The sequence below is a fragment of the Myotis davidii genome, unplaced genomic scaffold, assembly GCF_000327345.1.
Source record: "Myotis davidii unplaced genomic scaffold, ASM32734v1 scaffold268, whole genome shotgun sequence".
NCBI classification, from domain to species: domain Eukaryota; kingdom Metazoa; phylum Chordata; class Mammalia; order Chiroptera; family Vespertilionidae; genus Myotis; species Myotis davidii.
The window spans coordinates 3717635-3727887 of record NW_006383015.1 but is presented as its reverse complement, the minus strand read 5'-3'; the positions used below and the strand labels follow the sequence as shown (position 1 = coordinate 3727887).

Genomic DNA, 10253 nt, shown 5'->3' with positions numbered 1-10253 from the left:
CCGTCATTTTGACGTATGTACATATGTGCGTTATGTTTTTTATTATTTATTTACCACAAGTAAAGGTCAGGAATTATTATCTTTCTTTTAATTTTTTTTACTGTTCACTTCATCACTGCTGTGTATGTGCTCCATGTGAGTGACGTAGGTGCTTATGTAGGTGGGTTCCGACTTACAGCGAAAATCGCATTACGTTGAGTTACATCGCGCCGTAGGAACAGATCTCTGACGTCACCGGAGGACCTACTGTATACTGAAATGATGTCATAGTTGGAAAGGGAAAGATAGAGCAACCATAGTTCCTTCTTTCATTCCTTCCTTACTCATCTGTAAGCCAAAGGTAGGGAGTATTAAAGGATGTGCACACATTGAGAAGCAAAATAAAAACAGTCAAATTAGTTGTATGTCACAATTCCACTGTTTTGGTAACAACAAATGATGTTCAAGTCACAAAGCAAGAATTGTGTAATTTCAGCAACTCCACATTTGAGTTCAATGCTGTTGCATTTCATTTAAAACTGGCAATGAACAATAAAAACATGCATAGTAAGATTAAATATTTATTTAGAGTGACATTAAGTAGCAAATATAAAATACCATGATAAGTCAAACATACTGTAAAAGAAAGGCCAATGATTGATATTTTACTGTCTTTACTGGCACATTTCCCCTACTTACTGAACAAGGGGCCCCCCCATTTTGCATTGGTCCCCACAAATTATGTAGCCTTCCCTGGGTCCCATCCTCTATGTCCTTTCCCCCAGTATGACTGCAGTAAAAGCTTCCAGTCAAAAGAGGGAAGGATGAAATACACAGCCAATTAGCCATAGAAATTATTAAATCTTTCTGGGAAGACACAGTGCAGGGTGACTACCCAAGATGTAGACAGTTTCTCCTTCTGTCTCTGATTCTTCTTTCAGTGGTTCTTGGCTCCTCTCTCTGAATTTCTTCCTTCACCATGATCCTCCCTAGAAATATAGAATGATTGTTGAGGAATAGTCTCCTTGCGGACTGTGCAGCATTCATAAATTCCTGACCAAGGCTAGTTATAAGCCGCTACCCTTCCCCTCCCCCACCCCCTTTTAAGCCCTGGCTTATGGTTTCTTTGGCACTACTATTTCTTTTAAACTTTTTTAAAATAAGTTCCTGATCTATTTACTTTCAATCAGTTCCATGTGCCAAGGTGTTGTTTTTTGTTTGTTTGTTTGTTTTTTAATGGTTATTAAACTTGCCTCATTCTTTGTTTCCTGTTCCCCATGTTTTCCCTTCAGTTTAATGGCAGGTACCTTGAGGCAATATGAAACAGTATGTTAAGGTGGAAGAGTACCTCTCCTAATCTGATAGTTACTGAAGGGCTGAGTTGTTTGAGAAATACCACTGGCCCTTTTGTCATTCAGGTCCCAAAGCTATCATCTTTTCAACCAGGAGAGGCCCTTGATCCTTGAACTTCCTAGTTTCTGCTTGAAAAGCCTCCCAAACTGATCTGAGTGTGTCTTTCTTGCTCAAGTGTGGCCAGCACACTATTGCACTGACATTTCCAATGACTTCCCCTAGACCCGTGGTCGGCAAACTGCGGCTCAGGAGCCACATGCAGCTCTTTGGCCCCTTGGGTGTGGCTCTTCCTAAGCCTTAGGAATACCCTGATTAAGTGAATAACAATGTACCTACCTATATAGTTTAAGTTTAAAAAATTTGGCTCTCAAAAGAAATTTCAATCATTGTACTGTTGATATTTGGCTCTGTTGACTGAGTTTGCCGACCACTGCCCTAGAGCTACAGACTCGGTAGATATGTGGTCTGCCTTGCAGATTCTCCCAGGGCAGCTTTACTGAACATTCGCTGAGGAACAGAACTCTCCAGACGGCCAACTGCTATATTGTATTTTCACCTTCTGCTGAAAATACACTTGTTTCGGGGTTTTGTTACAACTGCAGCTCATGTGAAAGTATCAACTTCTGTACTTATCAAGGTAGGATAAGTAAACACTAAAATCTCAATGTCTTAATATACTAAGACTTACTTTTATTTGCATAATATATTACTGGGGGCTTATGGTGAGTGACTTACCATGCAGTGATTAAGAGAACCAGCTAGGTTCTTTCCATCTTCATTTTGCATTACCAAAACTTATATTTTTAAAGTCTTGGTTTAAATTTTTTAATGTACTTTTATTGATTTCCGAGAGGAAGGGAGAAGGAGACAGAGATAGAAACATCAATGATGAGAGAGAATCATTGATTGTCTGCCTCCTACACACCCCCCACTGGGGACTGAGTCTGCAACACAGGCATATGCCCTGATCAGGAATCGAGCCATGACCTCCTGGTTCATAGGTCTAAGCTCAACCATTGAGCCACACCAGCCAGGCTTGGTATAAATTTTTTATTGAAGCAATTAAAAGTTCTGTTTAGAAGTTCAGTTTATTTTAATACTTGCATTTAGTAATTGTCACTATTTGAAAAAGAGCCCTCACAACCAGAGTTAGAATCAAATGAAAGAAATGTTTATTTGCCTGCACTAAAAAAATACTGAGCCCTGGCATTGTCCCATGCACCAAAAGGTTGCTGGTTCTATTCCCAGTCAGAGCACATGCCCAGGTTGTGGGCTTGATCCCCAGTAGGGAGCCTGCAAGAGGAGGCAGATCAATGTTTCCCTCTCACATTGATGTTTCTCTCTCTCCCTCTCCCTTCCTCTCTCTCTATAAATCGATTTTAAAATATTTAAAAAATAATAGTGATACTGAATTTTCAATCCTGTTTACAAATTTACACAAAAATGTAGTTAATTTTTTTTTGGTAAATTTTAATTTCCATGTTCCCTGATACCAATTAGTAGTTCTTTCAAAGCAATAAAAAATTTGACTATTTCATTTTTGACAAATGCACTTCAAACCCACTGAAATAATCTTAAGCATGTCAGAAAATTATGCTTTTAATTTTTCTAGATATCAGTATATGAGAGTTAATTTTATAGATGACAGTTACTGCCCTGCCTGTGTAGCTCAGTCCCTGTATGGCTAAGGTTGCAGGTTTGAGCCCCTCAGGGCACATACAAGAATCAACCAATTAGCACATTAACCCAGTTGAGGCATTGCTAGATTGGATAAGGCTGACAGCATTGGGTTGAGTGGTAGAGAGACCAAGCATTTGACTAGGAAAGTCCCTTCTCATAGAGGCAAAGTATGAAAAAACAATGTGCCCTTCTACCATAAAGATTCTTAACAAATAGTCAAATAGTTCTGGTGAGGATGTCAGGGTTAACTGATATATTAAATATCAGTGCATTTTAATGTATTTCTTTTTAGATTATATGTATATATTAGAGGCTCGGTGCATGAATTCGTGCATGGGTGGGGTCCCTTGGCCTGGCCGGCAGGGGGTGGGGTGGGGGAGGGCCCACAGGAGGTTGGCTGTGGGAGACCACCAGGGGGCAACTCCTGCATTGATAGTCTGCCCCATGGTGGTCAGTGCATGTCATGCAACTGGTCGTTTGGTTGACCAGTCCTAATGGTTGCTTAGGCATATACACACACACACACACACACACACACACACACACACACAAGTTCTAATGCTTTGTTACTTTAAACCTGAGAGATTTTCCTCTAGAACTTTTTTGACACCATTGGGCTAAAAAAATGTTCACTATCGGACCACTATTAGACTGATGGGCCTAGCTAGCATGGTTAGTCCTAGTTCCCAGTAAACGTCCTGGCCAAAGGCAGGAAGCATTTCATATCTTGTGCTTAGTTTTCCCAAAATGATGTTGACGGTCATCAAGGTGTACCAGAATCAGCTTAGCCCAGTCCCCTCCCAGCCAAACTTCAGGCCCATCTTCCCCTGACCGTGCTCTCTGAGTCTTTGTAGATCGCTCAGCATCCACCTGTCACCACTGCTAAGCTCTAAGCTGAGTGGTAGTGACAGTGTGTCAGCCTTATATGAAGTCCAATACATTATGTCAATGCACTTGGGTCTTTCCTTTATGTGGAATGAAGGTTAGAATGACTTCTATTTATTTTATATCTGTTTAACTCTCAGCAAAACGGGCAACTGATTTTAAAAAGATATAGAAGGAACATTTTATAATGTAGTTTATACAATGAATAGGAGTTTATGTTTCTATCCAATGGCTTCATCATAAAGAGATCTGAAGTAAAAGAAAGACTGGCTTGAGACCCCATATGACATCTATATGCTCTTTCACCTATATATTTTTTGGGCCATAAACCATTTTAAAAATAACTTTCATTTTAGAATCGTTTTAGATTTATGGAAAAATAGTTGTAAAGATAGTATGAGTGGATTTAGAATTTGCTCTCAGTTCTGAACCCTATTTTAAAATATCATGTTTGTTTATTTGGTTGGATCAGTTTGCCTTTCATTTTTTAAAATTATGTGCACTCAATGTTAGTTCAACAGCTCAGGGCTAATAATTCCAAGATTTGAGTAAAAAGAGCTACATTTCAAAAACTTAGTTAAGAATTCTGCTTAATTAGAATAAGAATTCAGAGCTATGGCCTCTGGCCATCTTAACTAGATTTAGGAGTTTAAAACTGTCCCTCTGGGGAAATATTTTAGGAGCTGATAAACACTCAGCTTCATTTAAGGTACAGCTTGTCATCAATATACCTACCCCAGAGACTGACAATGTCTATTTATTTTTTAATGAGTGTGAACCTGGAGTCCACTGGAGTTCCTTGTCAGCCCCAGAAGAAGAAAGGCTAGGTAAGCCATCAGCTTTTTGATAAGTCTGAAGTAGCTTTGGAGCTTTCTGCCCCAAAACCCAAAGAAGAGAATGAATGGACTCAAAATGAGCGAGTGTGACTTGCTACTCAAACTGATGCCATTATAATTATCTAGTTATTAATAATAGAAAAGGAATGAAGGGAGGCCAGACATTATAGACATACCACTTGGGCATATTACCAGGAAGCTGCAATTTCACACTCCCCAGGGAACCACTGGCCCATTCCCCACAGATCACTGAGCTCCAACAAAGGAGAGATTGATGCAGGCCCACTGAAGTTGGGGTAAATAAGGAAGATAGTTGCCTGTCAATCTAGCTTGGGGAACTATGGATTGGCCAGAATGAGTGTGCCACTGCAAGCCCACTAAAATCTTTAAAACATGCAATACCTGAGTATTTAGTTAGGGTCACAAAGGTCTTTTCCTTAGATTGTCAAATTAAAAAATGACAATAGGCAACACAATAATAGCTGTCTGGTGTGACTGAATCAAAATTATACCTACTTTTTTGTCAGATATATATATATATATATTTTGCTACAGAATTTTAGTAATTAGTTAATGTGTGCCATGACATGAAAAAGGTTGAAAAATCACTGCCTTAGAGAGTGAGTAAATTTGTGTAAATATAGAAGTATAAATTGCCTACTTCTCACCTACTTCTTCCAATAGGAAAGAGAGTGAACAAGATTGAAAGGTACTAATAATCACTGATGTATCTGTGGGGTAACAAACCAGTTTAACTAGAATATATCATTTGAATTGGGCAACAGTGAGAGAGAAACTGAAAATTAGAAATATCTAAGGCAAGTCTTGAAGGTCCAGCCAAATCTTAACCCTTGTGGGACAGAGAAGGGAGCTGGGATTTAGAAGGTTGTAGCAAGAAGGACCTACTAGATTACAAGGGACCAAATTTATTTACAAATGATCATGTGCTTTGATGGGAATTTCCCTAAGCAACTCTCATTAACAGATACATTTGACTGTATTTTTGAAAATATTCATAAATTTCTCTAACATCTCCACATTTTTACTTTTCTGTCCAGAATAGAATTGAGAGTACAAGAACTCATTCATTTATTTACATCACACTCAATTGTCTTTTATTTGAACTACAGGGACCTATTCAATATTATTAACCTCAAACCAATAAACTTTGCAATCTGGTTTAACCAACCCAAACTCTTATGTCAATTTTTATGCACAACATTTTATCCATGTTTATCACATATACATGACATTAAAGTCCATTTACGGAAAATATCAAAATACGAATTCATGCTATCTTTTTGTGTTTTAAATAGAAAAAATGTTTCATGTATTTTAACATAAACTATTAAAAGTAAAAATTATACTAGATGATCATTATCCTTTAGGAGCAAAATTATAATCAGAAATACCTATAGACCAATAAATACATTGATCAGGTGTGAGAAATGATAGGACCCTTGAAATTTATGGCAGCAAGAGGGATGTATAGGCAGATGAACTAAGATGGTATGCTGTGAACCCTGTAAATGACTTCAGTGCAAAGAGACGAGTGTTCAGGAACACTTTTGAGAATGCCTGGTTGTGTTCCCTCCCAGTCATCTGTCTGTCAGCTGAGGCAATCTCTAGAGGTGTTTTCACCAGGAAGTGGAAATAAGCCCATTACTTGTAAGAGATTAAATATTGATCATAATTTTATATTTATTTCATATTAAAATCTATATGTAAGTGCTTCATTATTGAGTTCACTTTCTGTATGATTGTTCAACTCAAAAACTAACACAGAAGAATTTGCTTCTCCTGCCATCATAAAAAATATTACTACTGAATCACAAAATGATGGACATAACATTCTGTGTCATTTTGGACAGAGGTTTAGCTCTCATCAGAAAATAATGATATGTGAATGGTCAACATGATGAAATACTGGAGGGAAAAATAATGGAAATGAGCCTGGGTGCCCCGGTGAGGCTGCCAGAGTTCCTGGCTCTGCCACGGAACAAACAAAACTCAAACCCTCGGTGCCTCAGTTTCCTCATTTGTAAAATAGCAATGCTAACAACAACAACAATGATAATAAAAGTAACAAAATCTACTTAAAGAGTTTCGTGCAGGTTCAATTAGTTGACACATGTACAGCACTTAAAAGACTTCCAAGTATATATTAATTGCTCAACAAATGAGCTGTGACTAAACAAGACATATTTATAAAAGTAATCTCAGCTTTTATTCTGAGTTTCTTAATTATGTAAAATGATACTGAAAATGGTGTTTATAATTGTTAAGAGCCCAATCTCAGAGATCTTGCAATAGTACCCTGAAACAATCATTGAGAATTAGCTGATTTTGCTATTAGAATTACTACTTTATTGCCAGAAAACCCAATTAAATTTTCCTCATTCTCCTCCATATGTTGTGAAGGAGAAATCTCCAGAGATTTCAGCATATTGCAAAATTTTACAAGTAAACAATGAGTGTAGTAGGAACATTGTGTTAGAATGAGTAGGTAGGCTGTTAGCCTTGGTATGATATTTCATTTCTCTTTATTTCCTCTGTCATTTCTCTACTAGACATTTCCCAGCACCTTGCTAAACGTTATTGCTTATTTATCATATACCATATTTAGTACCATGCATGACATTGTATTGATCAACCCATTATGTCTTTCCAGCTGGTCCATTTACCCTGTTCTGATGGTTTTACACATATTTTTTGAATGATGGTGTAATTTGATTCAAAGTCTCCTGGTACATACTACTTCTTGAGAACGTATTAAGCACTTCTAAACAACTAGGCTAGTCCTATCAGTGAACTTATGATAATTCCTTATGGATGTCCTACAAAATTAAACTTAGCATGGCTACACTGAATTAATTACCCCCTAAACAAACCTATTGCAGAAAATGATAAAACATATAAATTATCCTTAGCTTCTCACTTCACTGGATTCTCACAGCTAATCAGTCACCAGAGCCCAATGAATCCATCTTATAAAAACTGTCTAATGAGTCCTTTTCTCTCCATCTCTATTGCCACTACCCTATTCCAGGCCACCAGCTTAGATTATTTCAAATCTTCCCAAATGGTTTTCTTCCACCCCAAATATTCTTTGGGAATGCTGTCAGGTAATCTGCCTTATGTGTAAATCTAATGATGTCATCCTTCCATTTTAAACCTTTCAATAACTTTTTGAATATAATTGAAATTATTTGTTTAACTCCTAAGGCCCTTCATGACCTGACACATATAAGAGTCAAGATGTTTAATGGTAAAAGCATAAGCTTCGAGCCCTGGCGGGTGGTTAAGTGGTTAGAGCATTGGCCCGCACACCTAAGGGTCTTGATATATATATATTAGAATAAACACCTTTATTACACGGGTTAAGATAGGAAGGAAGAGGACTTATTTGCCTTTCCGGGCCTTGATTTTCCTCAGATAGAACTCCAGCTCCTTGCCCTCGAGGACATAGCCATCTGCTTGGCCTGGTCTTGAAGCGATGCATGCAAGCAGCTTGCCCTGCTGGAACTGCTCCTCGAGAAGACTGCTGATTTTGCCATTCTTTTTCCTTTCATCATATTTCTTCTGAATTTTCTTTGATCGTTTTTTGTCCAAAATCTCTTCCTCTTCAGGAGTCAGCGTGGCCTCCTCCTTGCGGCCCAGGGGCAGTGCGTAGTGGGACTCTTACCGCTGTCGGTACGGTGTGCTGTCAACCAGCACGGTGCAGTTCTTCACTAGAGTCTTGGTGCGGACCAGCTCGCTGTTGGATGCGATGTAGACAACATCAATAATCCCCGTTTTGCGCGTACAACACCCTGAGCCCCAGGAGAGGTTGCCCACGTCCAGCCTCAAGGCCCGGTACTTCTTGTTGCCGCTGCGCACACGGACTGTGTGTATGCAGTGGGGTCCAAGCTTAGTGTTGGCAGCAGGGTGTCCCAGCTCATATTTCCGCTTCGTGTGGTAGGGCTTCCTCTTGTCCCTGGTCTTGCGACACTTGTGCCAGTTGTCCCGAGAGATACCCATGGCTCGGTGCCGGCTTGAAAGAGCAAGGGTCTTGATTTTGATCCTGGTCAAGAGCACCTACCTGGGTTGGAGGTTCACTGTGGCCCCAGTTGGTGTGCATGCAGAATACAACCGATTGATGTGTCTCTCTCACATTGATGTTTCCTCTCTTTCTCCCTCTTCCTTCTTCCCACTCCATCTAAAAAAATCAATAGAAAAATATCCTCAGGTGAAGATTGACAAAAAAAAACAAACAAAAAAAGCTTACGCTTTGAGATTATATGCCTGGATTTGGATTTTAACTATTCCTTTATCCATCCATCCATCCATCCATTATTGAGAAATCACCTTGTGACTAGTACAGTTCTTGCCTCTGTGAATACAGCAGTGAAGAAATCAGACAAAGCCATCTAGAGCTTTCATTCTAGAGGCATAAGATAAATAATTAACAGGAGAAGGAGGAGTGGAGTGCTGGAGTGCTCCAGCGCAGTGGTTGTGATGAGATTGATGCACATATTTAGTGGCATTCAGAAATGAAAGGAAGGAGGCACATCTCCAAGGTAGAGGAGCATTTTTTGACGTCATTCTGGATGCCCTTCCGGATGAAGCCGCAGCAGTGGGGGCCGAGGCAGAGGCGGTTAGGGGCAATCAGGCAGACGGGTGAGCATTTAGGAGTGATCAGGCAGGCAGTGAGTGGTTAGGGGCAATCAAGCAGGTAGGCAGAAGCGGTTAGGGGCGATCAGGCAGGCAGGTGAGTGGTTAGGAGCCAGTGGTCCCGGATTGCGAGAGGGGTGTCTGACTGCCAGTTTAGGCCCAATCCCATAGGGCAGTCAGACATCCCCTGAGGGGTCCTGGATTGTGAAAGGGTGTAGGCTGGGCTGAGGGAACACCCCCCATGCACGAATTTCATGCACCTGGCCTCTAGTTTTTTATAAGTAAAAAGAGTACATTATAAGATAAAAATAAAATGTAGTGTAATAGATACATAAACCAGTAATATAGTTGTTTATTATCATTACCAAGTATTATATCCTATACATAATTGTATGTGCTATACTTGTATATGACTGGCACACAATTGGTTTCTTTATACCAGCATCACCGCAAACATGTGGATAATGCATTTCTTTATGACATTATGTGTCACAATATTATAGCTATGCCATCACAAGGTGATAGGACTTTTTCAGCCCCATTATAACATTATGGGACCACTGTGCTGTATGCAGTTCATTTAAAAAAAAAAATTTATTGATTTTCTTACAGAGAGGAGGGGAGAGGGATAGAGAGCTAGAAACATCAATGAGAGAGAAACATCGATCAGCTGCCTCCTGCACACCTCCCACTGGGGATGTGCCCGCAACCAAGGTACATGCCCTTGACTGGAATCGAACCTGGGATCTTTCAGTCTGCAGGCTGACACTCTATCCACAGAGCCAAATTGGTTAGGGCTATACAGTTCATTTTGACTGAAACATTATGTGGTACATGGCTGTAGACCTTTTTTCCCAATGAAGATTA

General features: G+C 39.5%; 1 pseudogene; it reads right to left on the bottom strand.

Moving 5' to 3' along the window:
- Positions 1–8086: 8086 nt before the first annotated feature.
- LOC102755070 lies at positions 8087–8753 on the bottom strand (annotated as a pseudogene).
- Between the last annotated feature and the right edge of the window lie 1500 nt (positions 8754–10253).